The 25079-nt window shown below is 38.3% G+C and overlaps 1 protein-coding gene and 1 pseudogene across 2 annotated transcripts in view; one reads left to right on the top strand and one right to left on the bottom strand.

Annotated features, from left to right (window-relative positions):
* ADIPOR2 (adiponectin receptor 2) overlaps positions 1 to 23476 on the bottom strand; it is a 96662-nt gene extending 73186 nt beyond the window's left edge. The window contains exon 1 of one of the 2 annotated variants that reach the window (XM_032349224.1): positions 23422 to 23476. The gene's annotated coding sequence lies outside the window, so the exon portion shown is untranslated. Of the gene's footprint in view, positions 1 to 22368; positions 22562 to 23421 lie in introns of those variants that run through there. The other variant, XM_032349223.1, reaches the window with a different exon arrangement.
* On the top strand, positions 17172 to 17836 carry LOC116594177 (annotated as a pseudogene).
* Positions 23477 to 25079: the final 1603 nt, after the last annotated feature.

The following is a 25079-nucleotide window of genomic DNA, read 5'->3' as shown; positions in this document are numbered from 1 at the left end:
GCCTCCAGCACATTCTAGGGATAATGGGAAAGATAAATAGGCCTGTGGTGTAATATTATTATCTATCATGATGCTCTACTGCAAGTTGCAAAAAGAAATTATGGGTGAAGGAGAAAAAAGATTTAGGTAAGCCACAGAGAACAAAAGTATTAAAACAATGAACTGTCCCACCATTAAACAAATGACTATCTAGTGAGGAAGAATAAAAAACTGGAAAAGTATTTGAAACTAGGCTTTAATTTGCTCTAAGAGTCTTAACAGTAAAGGGAGTAATACAGGAGAAGGAAAGTAAGACTTCTGAGTATCTGTCAATCAGAAGAGTTAATCTTTATTCTACTTATACAGAAAATTTTCACTCATCAAGATTCTATGAATACTGTGTTGTATCACAAAGAGCTTTAAAAAAAATACAGACGGAAAATAGCTGGTAGGAAGAAACAAGTAACTAAGAGGTACTTGAGTCTCTGAATAGGTGCAGAAATCCTATACAAATTTGGCCACTGCATTTTCACAAATAGAGCACATCTGGGTCTTTTAATATCTTTGGGTGGCCAGGAAAATACCACTGAGTTTTTCAAATCCTACACTTCCTCCTCAGATTGCTAGGCCCCTCTTTCCCAATATCTAGAGCAAATACTCTCTTACTGAGTGAATTATTATGCTTACAATGTTTGTTGAAAAGGCTCATTTTCTTTCTTTTTTTTTTTTTCCCAAGATTTTTATTTATTTATTTCACGGAGAGACAGGGAGAGAAGGAATATAGGCAGGGGGAGTGGGAGAGGGAGAAGCAGGCTTTCAGCCAAGCAGGGAGCCTGATGTGGGGCTCGATCCCAGGACCCGGACCATAACCTGAGCCGAAGTTAGATGCTTAACAACTGAGCCACCCAGGTGCCCCGAGACTCATTTTCTGTATAAAATCGTTTAAACATACATTCCACTACTTTTCTTTTTAGGAAATACGTTCTTGGGCGCCTGGGTGGCTGAGTCACCTAAGCATCTGCCTTCACCTCAGTTCCTAGGATTGAGTCCTGCATCAGGGTCCCTGCTCATTGGGGAGCCCCTCTCTCCCTCTACCACTCCCCTTGTTCTCTCTCATTCTATCCCTGTCTAATAAATAAATAAAATGAAAGAAAAAGAAAATAAGAAATGAAGGAATGAAGGAAGGAAGGAAAAGAAAGAAAATACATTCTTGCAAACTAACTTGTCCATAGGCATAGACTTTCTTTTGAAATTTGTTGTGGCTATGTTCCCAGAAAACGTAATAGAGTCTCTTATATAGATTATCAAATATGAAACTATAGAACTACAGACGTACAACAGAGACTTGATCTCACGTGGTCTAGGAGCAGAGACTCAGGAGTCATTTATTTTGCTCTGCCAAAAGAGATGTTGAAGGTTTTATAGAGGAGGTTTGCCAATCACAATAAATGAAAGATATTCTGTACAAAGAAAAGAATATATACAAACAAGGACAGATTAGAGAACAAGGGACAGATTCAAGATATAAGAGGTAGAGAAAAAACATATGGATGACTGATTAAATAAGGATCAAACAATAGAAAATCACCATGACTCCGGTTTTTTGCTTAGGCTGAGTGTATTTAGAGGATGGCATTCACTGAGATGAAGGGATGATAAAGACAAAATAATAAGGAACAATAATGAATTTGTTTGGGGGAACCTAGGTAGCTCAGTCCGTTAAGCATGGGCCTTCAGTTCAGGTCATGCTCCCAAGGTCTGGGGATTCAGCCCTACTTCAGACTCCCTGCTGGGCAGGGTGCCTGCTTCTTCCTCTTCTTCTGCCATTCTCCCTGCTTGTTCGTACTTCCCCGCAAACCCCCCACCCACAAATAAAGTCTTTTTTTTTTTTAAGATTTTATTTATTTGACAGAGACAGACACAGCGAGAGAGGGAACACAAGCAGGAGTGGGAGAGGGAGAAGGAGGCTTCCCACCAAGCAGGGAGTCCGATGCAGAGCTTGATCCCAGGACACTGGGATCATGACCTGAGCTGAAGGCAGACAACCATGTGCCACCCAGATGCCCCCACAAATAAAGTCTTTTAAAAAATAATTAAATAAAAAGAATGAATTTGTCTTTAGAAATGAAGTTTGAAGCGACAAATATTCAGTTCACATCAGGAAACACAAATCAAGAGGATATACTGGATATTACCAGTATAAAAAATGATACTGAAATAGTTACTAGCCTAACAGTAATCAAAATCCTTTAAGAACAGTTAAAAAAAAAAAAAAGAAAGAAAGAAAGAAATCCTTCATTCCTCCTTCTCTCTTTCTTTCGTTTTATTTATTAGACAGAGACAGAATGAGACAGAATAAGCAGCAGGAGCAGCAGAGGGAGAGAGAGCCTCCCCGGTGAGCAGTGCCCAGGTGGCTCAGTGGGTTAAGGATCTGACTCTTAAACCTCAGTTCAGGTCTTGATCTCATGATTATTGAGTTCAAGACCCGCACTGGGCTCCATGCTGGGTGCAGAACTTACATTTAAAAAAAAAAAAAAAAAAAAAAAGTTATATAAAAAAGTGAGGAGGGACAAAATTCCAGGTGAATACCAAATACTACATGATAAAGTCAGGACTAGAACCTAGACCTCTTGACTCCCAGTCAAATGTACTAAAACCAGGTTGCCTTCCTAATGGGAAAGCAATGGAAAATTTTAAATTCCCACCTCTTAGACATTACTTCATAAAGTTACTACATTGGTTAAAAGCACCACAATTACTTAAATGTACCTCAAAAGCAATTTTTTCTACCTGAAGAAATTGCTAAATTAATTGTTTGACACTTCATCTCTAGTAATACTCTATTCTAGGAAAAAGTATTTTTAGAAAACCAATAGTTTGGGGCACCTGGGTGTCTCAGATGATTAAGTGTCTGCCTTCCACTCAAGTCATGATCCCAGGGTCCTAGGCTCTGGCCCTGCATCAGGCTCCCTGCTCAGTGGGAAGCCTGCTTCTCCCTCTCCCTCTCCTGCTGCTTGTGTTCCCTCTCTGTGTCTCTGTCAATAAATAAACTCTTTAAAAAAAAAAGAAAGAAAGAAAGAAAAGAAAACCAACAGTTTGTATGTTTCATGAGGGCAGGGATTTGTTTCTTTCACTGCTGAAACCCCAAACTTCAAGACATATACAGTAGACATTCCATATAGGTTGCCTGAATGAATGAATGAATGACCCATTCTCCAGGGGGAAAAAAGGAAAAAAGTAAAGGAATCAAAATTATTTATATTTACTCATAGTTCAGTTGGGCTTGTCAAGATAGACTGTATTAGTACAATGTATTACTTCACCTATTTTGTAATTTTGATTTTTATTTTGTCCTCAATTTTAAAAGAGCAGGCAAGATGTGGAAAACAGTATGGCAGTTCCACAAAAAAATTAAAAATAGAATTACTATATGATCTAGCAATTCTATCTCTGTGTATATATGCAAAAGAACTGAAAACAGGGTCTGGAAGAGACATTTATACATTAGTGCATAACAGCATTGTTTACAACAGCTAATATATGGAAGCAACCCAAGCATCTATCAGTAGATGAGTTAATAATGGAATCCATACACACAATAAAATACTACTCAGTCTCAAAAAGGAAGGAAATTCTAGGGTGTCTGGGTGGGCTCAGTCAGTTGGCCAAGTGACTTGCTTTCAGCTCAGGTTGTGATCTCACGGTCATTTGCGCACTGCTTTGGACTCCACACTAGGCATGGAGCTTACTTTTAAAAAAAGAGAGAGCAAGCGAGCAAGCAGACAAGCCCAGCTCCACAGTTTTAAATGTAATAATACTCCACACCAGAAATTTCAATCCAAGGAGTGGATAATTATGCACACAGCTTCCAACAAACATGCATACCACAATGGTAATAGCCCCTGAATAATAAAAATAATTTCTAAAAAAAAAAAAAGTCATCCATAATTTTACCAAATGATGATAATGATAATAAAAACAACACTGATGGGGCACCCAGGTGGTTCAGTGGGTTAAGGCCTCTGCCTTCGGCTCAGGTCATGATCCCAGGGTCTTGGGATCAAGCCCCACATCGGGCTCTCTGCTCAGCAAGGAGCCTACTTCCACCTCTCTCTCTCTCTGTCCACCTCTCTACTTTTGATCTCTGCCTGTCAAATGAATAAATAAAATCTTTTAAAAAAAATAATAGAAAATTAAAAAGTGACAAGTTCCTCAAAAAGCTGAACAGAATTACAGTGATTCAGTAATTCCACTCCTAGAGATATAGCCAAAATAACTGAAAACAGGGATTCAAACACCAATACTCCCAAGCACCAAAACATGGAAACTCTACTAGCATCCATGGATAGATGAATGGATAAACAAAATGTGGTATAAAAATACAATGACATATTAAGCTATTAATAATAACAAAAGAGAATGAAGTTCAGATTCATCCTACAGAATGATCACAGGTAAAATACAGGTTATCAGGGCTAGTAGGAGGGAGTAAAGCAGAGTTACTGCTAATGGTTAATTTTGTTTTAGGTGATACAAAAGTTTTGGGATACTGGTGATGACTACAAAACACTGTGAATGTATTTAATGCTACTGAAATGTAAACTTAAAAATGGTTAAAATGGTAAGCTTCATATGTGTATTTCATCATAATAAGAAAAACAGTAATAGCAACTAAAGCTTATTTAGTGCTTTACTGTATGCCAGGCACAGTGTCTTTTAAATAATACCTAAGAATTAACTCAGTTAAAACCCTGTTAGATGGGTACCATGCCCACTTCAGAGATGAGGAAATAAAGCAAGACAGTGTGCATAACTAACATACAACTAGTAACTGGTAAGCTAGAATTTGAACCTAGTCAGTCTCACTCCTGGTATTCTTAACATATGCTACTTCTATAACTTTATTAATAAATGATTAATACCAGCAAAGAAAAGCTCAATTCATTGATTCATGAAAAGAAGTAAAAATTTTTTTAGAAGTCAAACTACCATTAAAAATTGGATGAGTAAAGAAAACAAATTTATTTCAAAAAATGTGCTCAGCTTAAAGCCCATAAAGTTCACAGCTTACGAAATTAAGAAAAAGGTACCAAATTAAAGTTTTAAGAACTGTGAAGTATGATAACCAAGGCTGCAGTTCAGGAAAATATACTGCAGTACTACACTGCCTCTTTATCTAATAAACTTTTGATGAAAAAAATATATTCCAGAAAGTAAAGTTCACAAAGAACATGAAGTATAAATGTTGTGTAACCAGCAAGAAACACATGCTAGTATCCAGATAACCCCTTTCCCCCGATCACTGTACAATTTTTTAAGTATTAATATTGAGATCAACCACTTTCCTTGCCAGTTAGTATGAGAGAAATCTCCCATCCAAATTCTGGAACGACTTAAGCCAGTCATGGAACATACATCTAGTATTGTGATTGATAGTGATTAAAAAAGAAAGCAAAAAAAAAAAAAAAAAAAAGCTAATGTTCAAAAGAAAATCTGGTACCTTTAACATCCTTGCTAGTCCCACTGACGAAATAAACTATCCCATCCTAGAAAAAAAAATCCCATTCCACCAACTGTTCAGATTTGTATCCACTATATTTCATTTCAACACTGAAGTTGGAAAGAAGAGGTAATGATGGATACAACATACCACTACTTCCATGTAGAACATTTTGTACCACTCTGGTTTCCAGTAAAGGAAAAGCATGAACTTGATATCAGAAATCTCATTAACCATGTACCAACTTCAAAGGCATACCTCAGAACGGAATGACAGACCACACAAGAATAGTTTACATATTCAACTTTCAAGTCACTGTGAAATTGGCTACTTTCACCTTAGAGGAAGCCAATCAAATCCTGGAACCTATTTTGCAGCCCATCCTCTACCACTGAATAATCTGATAGTAGAACTAGAAAGTGATGGGCAGTAGCTCTTTCTGCCCACACGTCCTGTCTACGTGCTTTAATAAAACCACCATTTTGCAAGAACAACAAAACAAAACAAAAACACTAGAAAGTGATGCCACTAGGTTTCAACGATTATACCCTACTCACCGTGTCCAACTAATATAAAGAGATATTGCACTATTGGCCCTCAGAATGTGAAAATTTAATATCATAATTGTTAACAACCTCAAAGGTTCATAGCAGATAGGAAGTTAACTTGTAAAGAGTTAACAATCTCTACACTTCATATGTGGTTGTGAGAACTGAACAGGCTAATAGAGGCAAAACACCAAGATTTAATTTAAACCATGCACTGTGCAGCAGGTGATAGACTAGGATCACTAGTGAGAAAGCCTAGCCAAATAAGCACACGCAGTAGTGGTAGTCATACTTGAAGATTCTGAAGTTTCCGATCACAACAAACACTAATAAGCATTAAAAAGCCACTTTAATATTATTTCATCCTTAATTTCTGCATTTCCCCTTGCCATTTTTTATTTGGAAGACAGTGTACCCACAGTATTAAAAAAAAAAAATAGCTAAGTATAAACTTAACTTTTAAAATAAATGGCTGAGGCCCTAGCTCATAATCGTATGATGGACTGGAAAAGTACAGAAATATAATTAAATAACCAATACCTAAACTTCTTCCATTAAGCAATATGAAGAATCAAACCAAATAAAAGATTTCAAAATATATGATGGCTTCAATTCTTTATATTACCAAGTGAAAATCATTCAATACATTTTTAAAGGTCTCAAAGGATGGGGATCTTCTACAAGTGTTTCTTTAAATGTTTAATAGTCCTTAAGTTCTAGAAATCAATTGTTATTTACAGTGAATGTCAAAAGACATCATCCATTTTTGTTCTCCACAATGGTAATATCCAACAGTTTGCTGCAAATCCTTACTATTAATTCAACTTTGACTTATCCAGGTTAAATAATTCTTATTCAGGGGCACCTGGATGACTCATCCAGTTGATGCTGCAGTTTTAAGTTTGAGCTCCTGACTGGGTGTACAGACTGCTTAAAAATAAAATCTTAAAAAAAAAAAGTAATTCTTGGGGCGCCTGGGTGGCTCAGTGGGTTAAAGCCTCTGCCTTCGGCTCAGGTCATGATCTCAGGGTCCTGGGATCGAGCCCCGCATCAGGCTCTCTGCTCATTGGGGAGCCTGCTTCCTCCTTTCTCTCTGCCTGCCTCTCTGCCTATATGTGATCTCTGTCTGTCAAATAAATAAATAAAATCTTTAAAAAAAAAAAAAAGTAATTCTTATTCATTAAACTTTTCCATAAAGGATCCATTTTCTAATTTGTGATCATTTCCTGGAGACTTTACTAGAGTCTACACAAATTTTTCATATCCTATCTTGCATAAAAAGCTCAAAATTAGATACAATACTAATAAAATGTTTACATGATTACAATTATTACCATGTGATAGGTAACATATGCCCATAAAACATGATTATTTAAGCATCAAAGAGCATTTCTGTAATAAAGTTTCTGCTAAATTTCCTAACTGTTGTGTAATTTTATTAACTATAATGAATCAGTTTTTTGTTTTAAATGACAAGTAGCTACATGATTTGTATTCTGTTACCTACTGAAGTTTCTCATTTTACAAAAGAGGAAATCAAGAAAAGTAAAGTTCTCCCCAAGAATTCTGTGACAATTCACAGCTTAAAAAGAATTTTCACTTCTCTCACCTTGTAATCTTTTCAAAAACTCTTAGATGGAACTTTGAACCAAAGTCATAAAAGTTTAAAGGGCATTTTGGTATATCAAGAAGTACCCTGGTATGATACATACAAAGTAAGTGAATACAAATACAGATTCCACTGTCTTGTAAATTCCTCAACTATTGTAATTTTCCCAGACTAAAATCTCTGTTACAAGAGGAAAAATACCATTTACCTCAGTACTATGGAGATGACTGGGTAAGGTACATAAAAAACTTAAATCTTTAGAATACACTCAAATAATAACTGCACCCAGGCAAATATAAAAACAAGACTCAAATCTAGGCCTTACTTGTAGATACAACTATTATTCTGCTTCCCTTCCACCAAACAATTTCTCACCGAGGAATCTACGGTTGCCGTCTCCTTTCGCCAACCTCACATTCTCATTCCACCCCTCACCTAATAGCTCTCTACAACCTATCTTCTATTCCCACTGAGCCCACACTTACCAAGGTCATCCTTGGGTCATCTTTCTCACCAAATGTAGCAGATATAAATCAGTGATTGCCAAATATTTATCTCTCACTTAACTCCATAACCTATAATTACTATAATCTATCAACAAGTATAAAATTTCTACACAGATGTCTAACTGGCACCTCAAACTTAACAGAACAGAGCTCATGATTTCCCACAAAACCTCTCTAGATTTACCCATTTCAGTAAACTGAACTCTCAGCCTTCTACTTGCTTAAGTCCTAGGATTTCTCTGGCTGGTCCTAATTCAATTAACAAGTCCTACCAATTCAGTCTTCAAAATAGGGCCCAGGGGCGCCTGTGTGGCTCAGTCGTTAAGTGTCGGCCTTCGTCTCAGGTCATGATCCCAGGGTCCTAGGATGGAGCCCCACATCATGCTCTCTGCTCAGCGGGAACCCTGCTTCTCCCTCTCCCACTCCCAATACTTGTGTTCCCTCTCTCACTGTGTCTGTCAAATAAATAAATAAAATCTTAAAAAAAAAAAAAAAGAAAGAAAGAAAGAAAGAAAAAAATCATGTCCCAAATCCACCCATTTCTCTCCTCTACTACTTTCTGGTTCAAGCTAGAAAATAAAATCTCTCTCACCTGTCCTAAATACAAAAGCCTATAAAGGTCTCCTTGGTTCCATTTTCGATACCCAACTACCACCACTCCTTATCCTCAGAATCCAGAATCCACTCCTCACACAGCAATCACAGTGATCTTTATGGAAAGGTACTCCCTTGCTTTAAGCCTTCCAATAATTTTTTTTAAATATTTTATTTATTTATTTGACAGAGATCACATACAGGCAGAGAGGGGGTGGGGGGGCAGGCTCCCAGCTGAGCAGAAAGCCCGATGCAGGGCTCAATCCCAGGACCCTAAGATCACGACCTGAGCCAAAAGCAGAGGCTTTAACCCAATGAACCACCCAGGCACCCCCCAGTAACTTTCCTTTATAACTAGGAAACCCTTACTCTGTCTTACAAAACCTTAAATGACTTACCCCCTACCTCTGACCTCATCTGATACCACTCTCCCCCTTGCACGCTACATTCCAGCCACACTGACTGCTCCTCCAAACACTCCAAAAGCTCAAACGGCTTTATGTCACCTGGTTTCGCAGCCCAGAATGCTCACCCCTCTGATAATCACCCACTACAAGCTCCCTCTTCACAGGCTGATCTCAACTTCATGGTCACTTACTCAAAGAATCCTTTTCTGTCAGCAAAATCTGAAGTACCTCCTAACTCAACTCATTCCTTATCACATGACCTTTTAATCTCTTTTACAGCAGTTGTCCATGATTTTTTGTTTGTTTGTTTATTAGTGACTTTTTTCCACTGGAATAAAAACTTCTGAAAGAGACAGTGCCTTCTTTACTCCTATATTCCCAGCACCTAAGATAGCAACTGGCACACAGTACCTATATTCAATCAAGTATTAGCCAAATAAATGAATGGGGAATTACTGCTCACACTTCATAAGCTCAGAAGCAGAAATTAATTTCCCTGACCTCCCCAGGCTCCTGACACTAAATCCTTTATTCTTCTCACTTATTAATGTTTTTATTAGAGTACCTGTCACAATTTATTGCATTTACCTGTTTACATGCCTGTCCTTCCCCTCCTGAACAGTGAAACTTCTTAGGGGTCAGGAAGCCTTTAGAATCCATTTTTGAATCACAACACCAAGCATGGTTTGGATCCAAAGTGGGAGCTCAGAAACCTTTGCTGAATATGGAGGAGAACAGCTAACATGCACTTGAGTACTTAACACCCAAGTCAATGCTCTTATCCACAGCCCTGTTTCCATGAACAATAAGCTGTACTCAAATAAATGCACAATACTACTTAAGTATCAAAACCAGGAGTTTCAATACCAATAATACATCATACTTAACAATGCTGAAAATACCATGAAACAGTCAAAAACTAGGGAAGAACACAGAGCCTTGCTACATACTGGAAGCAATAAAGCAATTGATCAAAACTGGAATTCTTCCCTAAACACTCAGAACATTTCTGAGTAGAAAAATGTCAATAAAACAAAACTGGTAACTGAAAAAGGAAGAGATAAAATGGGAAAAGTTCCCAACATATGTTACTGATACAGCCCTTAAGAAAATTGTACAGTTGATAACTGAGAAGAGGCAATACCTCAATTTTTAAGACAGGCATTCTCAAGCCTTCATGTTCATAACATAGTAACTGTTATAAGCACATGTCGAATCTGTTTTTTAAAAAATACTGGGGATATACAAACACAGGCAACACTTTGTAACATTTACACTACTTTTTCTTTTTTTTTTTACCCTGGCATGTGGGCCAACTTTTAAGTAAAATTACATGGAACCTGTTTTAACTGCCACATCCCACCCGCCAATCTTCTTGAGGAAAAAAAAGACAAATATCACCTGAAGCACAGTTGTGGGAAAAGCCAGTGGAGCTGACCACACAACTGGTCTCTTGTTATGCCTAATACAAATCTTTTTTTTTTTTAAGATTTTATTTATTTATTTGACAGAGAGAGAGAGATCCCAAGTAGGCAGAGAGGCAGGCAGTGAGAAAGGGGGACACAGGCTTCCTGCTGAGCAGAGAGCCGGATCCGGGGCTGGATCCCAGGACCCCTAAGATCATGACCTGAGCCGAAGGCAGATGCTTAACTGACTGAGCCACGCAGGCACACTATATACACTGTCTTGTTATAAAAGGTTAAGGTAGAGAAAAACTTTTTAAGAAAATCATAACAGAAAATACACTTAAAGTACTGTACCATAAAAAAATTCAACCATAATGATACTTGCACAGTTCGAGCGTCAGCTGTATTCTGTATTTCAAGTATCAAGATGTCAGTCGAGGGGCACCTGGGTGGCTCAGTTCATTAAGTGTCTGCCTTCGGCTCAGGTCATGATTCGAGGATCCTAGGATCCATCAGGTTCCCTGCTCAGGAAGGAGCCTGCTTCTCCTTCTCCTCCCTATTCATGCTCTCTGTCACTCTCTCTGCTCTCCCTCAAATAAATAAATCTTAAAAAAAAAAAAAAAAATCAACTGAACACCTGCTTATCTAGCTTCCAAAGTCTGTGGATGTTTACCAGCAATGCAAAAACCAGCCATCTGTTTCCTCACCAAAATGTAGCCTCAAACTATCTGCAACCCAGCTTCTTAGAAAAGTGGTTGAGAGAAATGACATTTGGGTGAAATCTACAAAAATGTGCTCTGTTTCCATCTACTCCTGTAAGTTATATCTCTGAATCAAGTAATCACCGAATCACATTAGTCTTGCACAGAAGTCACAAACTTGAACATGTGAAGCAGCCTGAGGAAAGACAAAAAGGCTGTTACTGTGCTGAACCAAAAACTGCTTAAAAGATTAACAATTCAAATTTTAAAACACACTGTTAAACAGCGCTATAGTCAATTGGCTATACATATAAAAAACTAAATTACATTCTTGCCTCCTGCCTCACACCATACACACACAAAAAAACTTTTGTCCAGGCAGAATCAAGACCTAAATGTTAAAAAATAATAATAATAATAATTTTTCTTAAAGATTTTACTTACTTATGAAAGAGAGTATCTGAGGCAGACCCCACACTGAGCAAAGGGCCCAACACAGGGCTCTATTCCTCAAGATCACAACCTAAGCCAAAACCAAAACCAAGAGTCAGATGCTTAACCAAATGAGCCACCCAAGGGCCCCTTCAAAAACTTTTAGAAAAAAATTGGGGGGGTGCCTGAGTGGCGCAGTCATTAAGTGTCTGCCTTCAGCTCTAGTCATGATCCCAGCATCCTGGGATGGAGCCTGCATTGGGCTCCCTGCTCAGGAGGAAGCCTGCTTCTCCCTCTCCCACTCCCACTCCCCTTGCCTTCTTGGATCCCCTCTCTCGCTGTCTCTGTCAAATAAACAAATCTTTAAAAGAAGAAAAAAATTTGGGAGACTCTTAATGACCTTGAGGTAGATTTCTTAAGACACAAAAGACACAAATGAATAAGGAAAATAGTGATACATTTAATAATCACTCTATTTAACCATGTAAAAAGTTAACTGATAAACCACATACACTAGAAGAAAATATTTGCAATTCACTTAACAGATATAACCAAAATACATAATTTCCTAAAATCAAATTAAAAAGACAAAACAAGGGTGCCTAGGTGGCTCAGGTGGATAGGCATCTGACTCTTGATCTGGGCTCCAGTCACGATCTCAGTGTTGTGAGATCCAGCCAATGTGGGACTCTGTTTGCACTGGGTATGAAGCCTGCTTGGGATTCATTCATTCATATTCTCTCTCTCTCTCTCTCTCTCTCTCTCTCTATGCTGGCTCTCCCCCTCCCAGACTCCCACAACTTCGCCCTTGCCCTGCTGGCAGCACAAACATGCCCATTCTCTCATGGACACTTTCTACCTCTCTTTAAAAAAAAAAAAAAGACAAAGCAATAGAGCAACAGGCATTGCAGCAGGGAGTGAGGGGGGCCCTGTAGCAGGCACTCAATTCAAGAAATGGAAACCTGGGGCGCCTGCGTGGCTCATTGGGTTAAACCTCTGCCTTCAGCTCAGGTCATGATCCCAGGGTGCTGGGATCGAGCCCTGCATCGGGCTCTCTGCTCAGCGGGGAGCCTGCTTCCTCCTCTCTCTCTGCTTGCCTCTCTGCCTACTTGTGATCTCTGTTCAATAAATAAAATCTTTAAAAAAAAAAAAAAGAAGAAAGAAAGAAAGAAATGTAAACCTGAGCACTCCACATTTGAAAAAATGCTCAATTCCATAATTACTCATGAAAAATCTTAATTAAAAATTAAGATGATGTGTTATCTTATCTATAAAAATCTCATCTGATTTGTAAACAAGTAAAAAATCTGACAATGCCATGGATCACAGGATTTGGAAACACCAAATTCTCATATTCTCACACAAAAACAAAGTGACACAATTTTGGAGGGTAATTTGGCACTATCTGACAGAGTTAAAAGTTTCTGCATTATTTATAACCTCCAACCCATTAACTTCACTTCTGGGTAATTTTCACTACAGAATTTCATTTCAAATTTAGTAATCATAGGGGGCCTGGCAGACTCAGAATAGCATGTGACTCTAGATTCTTGGGGTTGTGAGTTCAAAAGCCCCACATTTGGTGCAGAGTTACATAAAAATAAAGAAACTTACAAAAAATAAAACTTAGTAACCACATACATACATATACACAAAAAGAAACAAAAATTTCACAAAGCATTATATCCATACTGCCTACAATACAAACTGACACTTTCTATCCTATTTTAATCCCTAAACTGATTTCACACCCCATTCATTAATGGCTTCCAACATGCAGTTTAAAAAACTCGCCAAAGACCTTAAATATGTGTACAAGGATTCCTTATCAGGAATACTCAATGTAGCATTGTTTGTTTGTTTGTTTTTAACTTTACAAACATTTTATTAAGTTTTAGTAACTTTCGAAGACCATTCTAAGCCTAATAAAAAACACTCGTTTACTCTGTAACGATTGTACTCTTCCTAGAGAAAGTCCTAGAAAATGATCTAGGAATCTAAGAGAGTCATGAGTTTAATTCTAGATTTTCATAATGCCCTTCAGCCCAGAGATATTTCATGTTTTGGTATAGTTTTGTTTTTTTTTTTAAATAAACATGTATTTTTATCCCCAGGGGAATGTAGCATTGTTTTTAAAAGACAAAAAAGCAGGGTGCCTGGGTGGCTCAGTGGGTTAAGCCTCTGCCTCAGTTCAGGTCATGATCTCATGGCCCTGCGATCGAGTCCCGCATCAGGCTCTCTGCTTGGCTGGGAGCCTGCTTCCTCCTCTCTGCCTGCTTCTCTGCCTACTTGTGATCTCTGTAAATAAATAAAATCTTTTAAAAAAAAAAAAAGAAAGAAAGAAAGAGAAAAAAATAGGGAACAACCTAAATACCTATCAACATTTTAATAAACTAAAAATAGCTATATTCATTTAACAGAATAATGTAACTATACCCCAGATAAAAGTGATGACTATAATTAGGTTGAACCATATGAAACTGTCATTTTTGTAGGTCAAAAATGGTAATGTATCAGGAATTTCACCTGAATCAAAAATACATGTTTCAAGAAAAACAAGTTACAGAATAAGCAGAATACTGTTTACACCAAGTTTGAAAATATACAAAACAATATTATGATTTGCTTATGAATATATTTCTATTACCCAAATCAAGCATTAGGAATGATCAACACCAAATTCACAATAATCATTAGTTCTGGTAACAAGTGAAATATAATCCAAGAAGGTGCTTAAGTGTATGTGCAATTTTTTTCTGAAATGGAAAATATGAGAAAATGTTGAGATTTTATACAGCCGTGTTGTGGATATATGAATGTTAATTATATTGGTCTCTGTAGTCTCCTGAACTTCTGAGATATTTTAAAGAAAAAAAATCTATTACCCAAATAAAATGCACATATGCAAACTAAATTCAAATCAAACACCATGCAAAATTTCTTTCACGGGCCTGAAATGTTAATGCTTAGTCTTCACCCTAGGGCCTCTAGCAAAAAAAAAAAAAACTAGCAAACAAACAAAAAGAACATCTTTTATGTACTTCCCAACTTAAATAGTTCCTTAAAATCTGTCAGGAAAAGATTTACCCCTGGGAAAATTGGGTCTTGTTCCTCCTTCCAGTTTAACGCTATGTATTTTACCATATTTCCATCTTTACCCTTGCTGCCAAGAAAACTCAAATCCAAATTTTATTCTTAGTCATTGAATTATGCTTCTTTCTTTTCCTCCTTTTCTCCTTATATTTTATTACACTTCTGGATGACACAGGATATAAATAAATTCCAAGCAAATAAAAAGTAACCTGCCTATTCCACCATGCTGAAGAGTTTTCACCACATCACTTTCTTCCATGACCAAAGGAAGGAGTGTAATAGATACAATTATGTATAATATGCTCACTAAACTAAGATTCCAGGGCATACAGGATTTAAGTGAATAGGCTGCCAATGAAAAATAATTAGCTAATATACTAACAAAAGAAATGCATACGAAAGGCCTAGACGACCAAAGGTAATTTAATAAGGTAAGTTTGTCTCTTTAAGACCATATGCTTTATATGCTTTGTTTTCTAGTACATGGATACCACAGAAAATATATAAATCTATTAAGAATATGTAATACTGGGGTGCCTGGGTGGTTCAGTCAGCGTCTGCCTTCAGCTCAGGTCACGATCTCAGGGTCCTGGGATTGAGCCCCACATCCAGGGGTTCCCGCTCAGTGAGGAATCTATTTCCCCTCTCCCTCTACCCCCCCATGCTTGTGCTCTGTCGCTCAAATATTTTTTTTAAAGATAAAATTTGTTTAAAAAATATGTAATACTATAAATCAGCTATTAAAAAATTCTATTTTTCTGTACTCTTCCATTAAAAAACTACAAAGTGTCCTTTCCAACAGGTATTTTCCCCATGCCTGAAGAGATATTCTGGCGGTTTCTAGAATTGAGCTTCACTTTTCCTTCTCTCTGTACACTTATAATGTCTAATTAAGCCAGGCTATAAAATCATTTAGACAGCATACATACCCTCTAACACATGGTATACTGCAACAGAGAAAAACCAAAATCATGGGTTATATGAAACAAATCCCCTATTTAATCCATTCCTTAACTTCCAAAACTGAATACCAAATGTTACATATTAAATAGGTTAATTATTCCTAACAAACAGGTCCTAGGATAGTCATCAGCCTTATTTATCTCATTTTAGAATTAAAGGATGAAATAGAGAACATATCCCAAAATGACAATTTTATGCTGCTATTTTTCAAGTTTATATTCCACTAAGACTTTGAAAAGGTTATTTTTAACAAAATTAAAGCACTTCACTCAACACAAGAGCACAATCCAATTTAGGTTTTAAAAAGACCATTACTTCCCACTTGCTATAAGCCAGGACTGCTGTTTGATATAAGAAAACTACATTCTGGGGCGCCTGGGTGGCTCAGTGGGTTAAAGCCTCTGCCTTTGGCTAAGGTCATAATCCCAGGGTCCTGGGATGGAGCCCTGCATCAGGCTCTCTGCTCAGCAGGGAGCCTGCTTCCCCCTCCCTCTCTCTCTGCCTGCCTCTCTGCCTACTTGTGATCGCTGTCTGTCAAATACATAAATAAATAAATAAATCTATCTTTTAAAAAAAAGAAAAGAAAACTACATTCTCCTTACCCTCAAAAAATATATAGTCTACTGGCCCACCCCTCAAACTCTTTTAACAGGGGTGGCAAAACCATACTGCTTTCAAGGGCTGGACAGGGAGTCTAAATAGGTGAGCAGATCTTAAGAATACTAGGAAGAACAACTACAGAATGTAGGCTCCATCTATAATAATTCTAAATCAACGTCAAAGAATGACATCACAACAAAACACCTCTCCAAGTGAGAGAGACATAATATACTAACAAGATAAAGACCTTTTTTAAAAAGTTGGCAATGGCATGGAGAAACTAGACCTCACCCACATTTGTGGTGAGTGTTTACAGTGCTGTGACCTTTCTGGATGGCATTCTGGTAACACGTATCAAAATGAAACCCATGTAGCATTGTATGTTAACTAAAATTTAAATAAAAATTTAAGAAACTAAAATAAAAACCATGTACCTCCTTCAACGCAGTAACTAGACTCTTAGAAAGTTATCCTATAGAGTCATTAGCATCAGCAATTGTACATATGTGTATGTACATAACACAGTAAATTTAAACAATCTAAATATCTAGTAATAGGAACACTATTAAATTATGACTCACCCATGTAATCAAATACTAAAGAACTACTTAAAAGAACAGAGTAGATGCAAATGTACTGATGTGGGAAGCTACTGTGAATATTAATTTTTTAAAGCACGCTACTATGAGCCAAGATGGCGCCACCTGCCGAACTCCAAGGCTATTTCTAGTCACACCCAGAAGCATTATTCCGACCCACAGCTGAGAAGGGTTGGCTGGTTTCGGGTGTAGGTTTTCTGAGAGCTGCTTATCGCCAGCCAATCTGTACCCATTATGTCCAGCAGAAACAAACACTAGCTGCCCAGCAACCTGCAGCAGTTACAGAATTAATAAAGTGGACCCTCTGCCTATGCTGAAAGTCATTAGAATATCCACTACAAATCCAAGCGGAGATTCTCAAATTGCAACTAAATAAAACTAGCCAAGAACTGGCAAAGCTGGATATGTTTATGGCACTGATTGGTCACTACTACCAAAAACATCTCAACAACTTTCCTCAAGAGCTGAAAGATCTGCTTTCCTACAATTACACTGTCTTGTAGATCATCCAATAACATTTTGCAAAGCTTTGATCTCTGGGAGGAAAATCTCATCAATCCATCAAGTTCGTTACTGCTCTTCTTTGAAGTTCTACATTGCCATACAAACTTTAAAAACTTAATACACTCATTTTGTGACCGATTAGAGTAAAAGTACAAAATACAATAAAATGATAAAGTATTACAGAATTTCATGTGCACGTTAAGAGACAGCAATGCAACCACAGCCAAGATATCTTTTAAACTGATGACTAAACTCTTCAGAAGAAAGATCTGAAATGATGCCAAGACTGTCAATGTTGTCCCAATTCATACTTCTCTGAGGTCACCAAATGATTAGCTGCTGCCCTGACCTTCTTCCTAGTAAAAGATATACAAGAGAAACAGGACAGCAACTAAGAATGTTAGTGTAGTATGCCACAGAGAAAAGAAGCTCCGAACACTAGGAAAGGTTGAAAGGTCATTAAAGTGTTTACAAACAAAGGGAAGGAAAAAATAAGAGGTATTTTACTTCTCAGTTACCCATCTGATTCATGATTCTCCAAGATTTTGCAGGAAAACTACTACTGCAGCTCTAAAGAGATGTCTAAGTGAATATGATACTCTAGAAACTTATCTCCAGATTGGCGGGAATTCATGAGTTTTTTCTAACTTCTATTCCTTTGTGCAAAGGTTTCTACAGCAGCACCAAAGACAATTAGTAAAATCCTTCTGTTTGGTGCACCAACACACAAACATCTCATCACCTGTATAGTCCCAGAGATCATTCAGTCACTCATGATTGTGGACACCCATTTCATCATGGACAAGAACTCTGGGGAAATCATGACAGTAGGAATCAATGAAAGAGATAACAGCTGAATGACTAACTTCCTCAAGGCTTGGCCCAGCATAAAATACACAACATTAAAAAAGTGACCATGTCTGCTAGAACTTTGACTCAGTTCTTCCCAGCACTAAATCCCTCAGATGAAGAAATCCCAGGGTTAAGATTAGATAAAATCGAGAGTACAAGAATATGCGGAATTAGATGCTTAAATTTACATTCTAAGAATAGAAATGCGGAAATGGAGAATGAGGAAGAGAATGCTAAGAACAAAAAAGATGGGTGGGGAAGAAACTGTTTCAGTGAGGAGGATGTTAATGGTAACTAGGTTGGTCTGCATCACTTTTCTAATGAAGAACAGCAAGAAAATCTCCAAGAAGCTGAAGAGCTTCAAAAAGCCGAAACGTGGGGCTCCTAGGTGGCTCAGTTGGTTAAGCAACTGCCTTCAGCTCTGGTCATGATCCTAAGGTCCTGGGATTGAGCCCCGCATCGGGCTCCCTGCTCAGTCGGGAGCCTGTTCTCCTTCTCCCTCCGCTGTTCTGCCTGCTTGTGCTCTCTCACTCTGTCAAATAAATAAATAAAATCTTTAAAAAAAAAGATTTTGATTTTTTGACTGGAAATTTCCAGTCAAAAAATAAGAATTCTTCCTTCCAAGAAAAGCAACTGACATACAACATAAACTTTTGAAAAAGAGGGCGCCTTGGTGGCTCAGTGGGTTAAGCCGCTGCCTTAGGCTCAGGTCATGATCTCAGGGTCCTGGGATCGAGTCCCACATCAGGCTCTCTGCTCTGCGGGGAGCCTGCTTCCCTCTCTCTCTCTCTCTCTGCCTGCCTCTCTGTCTACTTGTGATCTCTCTCTGTCAAATAAATAAATAAAATCTTTAAAAAAAAAAAAAAAAAAAACTTTTGAAAAAGAATCAAATAACTTCCTAGCAACTTTTCCATTCCAAAAAAACTGTTAAATTTGTGTTATTAATCTGAAAATTCGTGAATTAATGATATTTTTTGCACTACAAAGTCCAGAAGCATTATATTTTAAAAACCATCCGAAAAAAGCACACCGCAGACAAGATTGGTTGAATCCCTTTTTAAAACACAACTCTGCAACATAAAAAGGACACCTATTATAAAATACAGATTTTAATTAATGACTATATAACAACACTGGTTCATCAACTGTAACAAATACACATTAACGCATGCTATTTTAATAACAGAAAATAGAAAGCAAGTGATACAGAAACTCTATATTATCTGCACAAAATTTCTGTAAACCTAAAACTGATCTAAAAAATCAAGTCTATTATTTTTTTTAAAACCGGTATGTATAAACAAATTTGTGAATAAACATTAGTATAAGCAGACAAAGAGCTGGAAATCTCTATATCAAGCTGCAGTGAATTTCTATAGAGAATGAAACTGGAAAGAAAGGCGTAAGGACAAATTTTTACATCATAAACCTCTGGACTGTCTCAACTTTCCTATACTGAGCAATGCTCTAATGAGAGGCTCTGTAGCATATTGGGAGCCTGGGTACTGAAGGATGTATGGATTCAAATTCCATCTGAACCATTAACTAGCTGATGAACTTGCGGAGTTAATTTCTCTGTGTCTCAGTTCCCTCATCTTTAAATATGGATATCAGTTTGTGTATCCACAGAGCTGCTGCAGGTAATAACTTAATACATGTCAAGTACTGAAAAACTACCTAGCACACAGTAAGTGCTCAATAAATGGAGTTCACCACCACCACCACAAAGTGTCTATTATTCCTCTTTTTTTTTTTCCTTAAATCTTAACTGGTAAGACAAATCACGAAAACTCAGCTCATCAATCTTCTTTATGCAGTAAGCTCTACTATGCAGAAATACAAATGTATCCAAGAGCTAAATAACAATAATCTAAGGGGTTTTTTTTAAAAGAAAATTACTAACAGGGGTGCCCAGCTGGCTCAGTCCCTGCAACTCATGATCTCAGGGTCATGAGTTTAAGACCCACAATGGGTGTAGAAATTACCTTAAAAAAAATAAAATCTTTAAAAAAAAATTACAAATCACCACTTAACAGTATGAGCCCAGTTATACAAAAATAATCACTAACCATTTCTGTAATAATCACAAAAACAAACCCCTCTGAGTGGTGTGATTCTGGACAATTTTTACTTTCTTCTTTATACTTTTTTGACTCATTTTAATTTTCTACATTACATATGCATGACTATTAATAAAATAAAATAGATGTCAGCAAGCTTTTTCTAGCAGGGGCCAGAGAATAAATATTTTAGGCTTGTAGGCCACATGAGTCTCTGTCCCACTACTCAATTCTACCCCTGCACTGCAAAAACAACCACAAACAACATCAAAATGAACACAGACAACTATATCCCAATTAAAAACTTAACTTACAAAACCAGACAGCTGGCAAAACTTGCCCCACAAGCTATAAAGTTTGCCGGCCCCTGAATAAAGAACAGAATAGAATTATTTTCATTTTGGAACACAAGATGTGATTTATACTGAAAAAAGTACACAGCTAAATTGATACTAGTGGTGGAAAAAGATTCATCCATTTATTTATTCTTACTCGTCTAGGGATAGAAAAAGACAAACTCTCTTTTAGGTTCTGGAAATCCTCTTCGTCTCATCTGTAGTGTTCAGATAAGAGAAAATACGCTATTAAGTAGCAGATATATGAATACATAGATATATACTTACCTATATTAAGTATAGATATGAACATATACTGGTGGATATACAGTTACAAATAGAAGATAAAAGAAATGTCTCATATTTAAATCAATCTGAAATTTTTTCAAAGTTCCTAATAATTAACCACCAAGCAGTTGCCACCTCCTGAGTGAAGTCCCATCTACTGATGAAATTATTTTAGTTACAAACTGTCAGTCAGCAAATGAAAATCTTCATTTCTATGAAATGAAAAACCAGGAGTGAAAAATCTATCAAATTCAAACAGAATGAGAGTGAGAGCATGGTAACAGTAGACAATGGGTGGCCTTTGTCAAGAGAACACTTCAAACTTCAGAAATGACAGCTGAAGATCTCCCCTCCAAAAGTAAAGCTTTGGATTGAAGGGAATTGTTTTTAACACCTTACTGACAAGTTTTGTAATCAAATGATTTTAAATATTCCAAAAAAGATTTCTTCAAGTTCGAGTTTCTTGGGGGTGGGGAGACTGTTTTTGGAAGAGATCTAATGGGATTAACAGAAGGCTGAGAAATACAGATCTAAAAATAAAATATTAAAAGGCCATCCTACTAAAAAAAATTTTTTTTAAAAATGCCAAGAACCTGCACTGAAGTCACCATACCCAGCAAAATTCCGGTCGGACATTTGAATCTTTCTACCAAAAGTAACAGTTGGGCAGTCTGGTGAAGTTGTCAAATTTCAGAGACAAACGTATTTATACTTATTGTCAAAATCCAGAAGGAGAAAAGAAGTTACCTACTAGTTTCCAATCCGAACTCTCTCACAGACCCCTGGCATCGATTTAAACCCTGTTACCATCAGTTTTAAAAGAAGCAAACAGTGAAAGACAAAAAGCCAAACGGGGCTTGGGAAACAAGGGCCCAAGGTACTATCCCAAGAAGGTTGCCTGGAGCGCCATCAAAGAAAAGGTAAGGAAAATCTTCGTACCCCAGGGACTATAAAAGTAGTACCAAGCAGAACCCATTCGAAGCCTGCCACCAAAGAAATTCCTAGAACTAATAAAAGGGACGGAAATGAAGAAAGGGAGGGTAGAGACTCTCGGCGGCAGTAAGGAAAGACAACTGCACGCGAAGAAGAGGTGAGAGAGGACTCCGGACCCCGTGCTGGGAGGGGCGAGACGGGAAGGGGGCGCCAAGCGCTACCGACAGCGGTTGAACGGAGGGCGGATCCAGGCCCCTCACGGTCGGCCCCTGGGGCCACTGCATGGCAAACTGTGCCCCGCGGCGGGTCAGGTAAGGAGGCCAAGTTGAAGGCTGGAAGAGCGCGCGCTCCCTGGTCCGCGCCGGGGACACTCTCCGCCTCAGACCCCTCACCGCCTCCTCGACCCCGGGCTCTCTCCCTTCGCCCGGGAAACGGCGCTAACACTCCAGAGACCCTCACCCAGAGCTTGTCGCCGCCTCGTCGCAGGTCTCGGACTCCTCGGGAACCACAACTGAGGGGAGGGGGAGGAAGGGGGAGCGGAGAAGGGAGGGGACCCGGTGGACCCGCGCCGCTGCCGCCGCCGCGATACCGCGCCTGAGATCCTGCTCGCGCCGCCGCGACAGCCGCCGCCGCGTCTTCCCGCCCCCACGACTGCACGTTGCCGTGACGCACATCGCACGAGGCGGTTCGAACCAATAAGAGCACAGTTCGTGCGCAGGCGCACTGGCCCAAACCGGAAACAGCTCTTCTGACCGCTCTAGAACGTGGATGCATCCTGGGAGTTGTGGTTCGACCAGGAACTCAACGAAAACAGTGCTGAGCATCAAGGGACCGAGAGAAAGAGCGCTCCTTGGGCGCGCACACAAATCCTCTCCGTTTTGTTGGGTTTTTTTTGTTTCCTTCCACCAAAAGCGGAAGCAGACAAGGCAGGGGCCCGCCCCAGCTCGGGGACGCTTTTTCCGGTCTCTATGGATACGGGCTACACACCTTGGGCGGAAGCCAAAATTTAGGGATTTAGGCTGGATCGTGTTTGGATCGTGTTTCTGCCAACCGCCAATATATTGCTAGGCGTCGTCTCTGAAAGCTTCCGAAATAAATCCGAAAGCATTAGCCAAGTCTTGTGCGAAACAATAGCTTCTGTCTTTTATTACCTTGTTAAGGTATTGTGATTTATGTCCTACTCCTCAAAAACAAATGTGAACCCACTCACACTTAGAATACATATAATTAAGAATGATTTGTAAAATGTTCTTAGTGTAATAGCAGATCAGAAACTAATTCAGCATTAAATACTGTGTCCATTTCCCGGAGTGAGTGATTTTCTGCATGTGAGGCTTCAACTGAGACTGAGCTCTAACTTCTTAGAAATCAAAGAATGGTTTGGTTACATACTTTTTCTATAAGAAAAGGAAGTAGGAGCCCTCCAGCCCCCATCCGAAAGTTAGGTTTTTCACTAACCGAAAAAATTACAAAGAGGGTTTTCGCTTTTCCAAATGGTAATTTTTTCCTTACCTTTAGCCTGAGCTTGAGAAAGTCTTCTTAAGAAAGCGCTGTATTTTCGGATAGCCGGATGAAACCTGGATAGAAATTGATTGGCATATAAAAATGTTTTCCTCACGTTCAGCTCTAAGATGAATTTATCACACTCTGAACAGGTTATTGTCTTAACTGTAAAAACTCTTGTTAATGATTAGAGAACATCATAAGCTTTCAAGAATGCTTAAGCCCATAACTTGTTTGTCCTTCCCTTGATCCACAACAACAAGAAAAAACAAAGAATTCTGGAAAAAGCTGCACAGATCTCCTATCAAAAGGCCTAGAGTCTGATGTATAGGGAAACACCCCTCCCCCCCAAAATAGGGAACTCTTCAATCCTGGAAATGTAAATTCTAGAAGTGATTAAAGTTACTAAAATCACAAAATGCATGAATAAGATGGTCTTAATACTAGTATTTTTGCCCACCCAGTTAAGCTTGCAAGAGATAAAATTAATACAAATTAAATTACAGAAATTAAATTTAAAGGACAAAATTTCCTTCAAGGAGTAATTTATGTTGAAAATATGAATTACCTTTTTTTTTAAGTTTGCATAATTTGTAAAGATACAGCAATAATGACTTTGGTTTTTCCAGACATAAAGACATAAGGCTTTTGAGATTGAAATCAAGGAAGACATTCATACACTTCCACAGAACATCAGAAATAAAACACTTTTGGATAGCAAACTTGACCCAGTGTACCAACTCACATAGGGAAAAGATAAGAAGAACGAGAGCCTCAGGCTTAATAAAAGGACTGCTAAAGGTGACAGAGCTATACAAGAAAGATAATTAAAGTAGAGGTTATTCCAAGATCTCATATTCTTTTCTCAAATCGTCTTTCTCTCTTAATGATTTGCTTTGACAAAGTGCTATACTCTAAGAAAATTCCTCTGGAATTTGTGTGCTAAAACATGTGAGAAAGAGTCTTCTGATTTCTCCACCAAGATTTTACCTCTCATTCTCTGTCACCTTGATCCCATTCCCAGATCACTATTGCCAATTCCTGGTGCTTTCAAAGATAAAATAAACCACAGTATTTTCTCAGAATGCTCACATCTTCTCAGCTGATGAAGATGTTGTCACCATACTTTCCATACATACCTGATATCTATGCTGGCTTCACCCATGTCACTCACCTAAATGTCACCATTAAGTGTTCCAAAGCAGATTTCTCAGACCTCTCTCCCAAGCTGTACTTCAGTTACTAAACCTTATATATATTATCTTAGGACTAGCTGTCCAAAAACCAAGGAGAATTCAGTAAAATTCTGTGTCCTCCAGTGTCAGCTGTGGATCTTTAGAATCTCTGCTGTCTCCATTCTTATCGTGTCACACTTCCCCATGGGAGGAGAGTGTAGTTCTTCATCATCTGCAGCACCAAGAAAAGAGTCCCTTCCACCCCTATGCCCCATACTAGTCACCAGTGACACAACAGTACCCTGTGGCACAGCTAGTCTGAAGTAGAATCTCTGCAATTATCAGGTGTTGTTGACAAGGAGAACGCATCATAATCTACTTGTGGCCATCCCAGAATGGGGCTTCAGTGACATTACAATATGTTGCTGAACTGGTGACATTGAACTTGCTCTAGGAACAGACTTAACTTCCATTGTGATGTGCAAGTCAATA

This window comes from Mustela erminea, chromosome 6 (genome assembly GCF_009829155.1).
Source record: "Mustela erminea isolate mMusErm1 chromosome 6, mMusErm1.Pri, whole genome shotgun sequence".
Taxonomy (NCBI): domain Eukaryota; kingdom Metazoa; phylum Chordata; class Mammalia; order Carnivora; family Mustelidae; genus Mustela; species Mustela erminea.
This window is presented reverse-complemented; position numbering and strand designations above follow the sequence as displayed.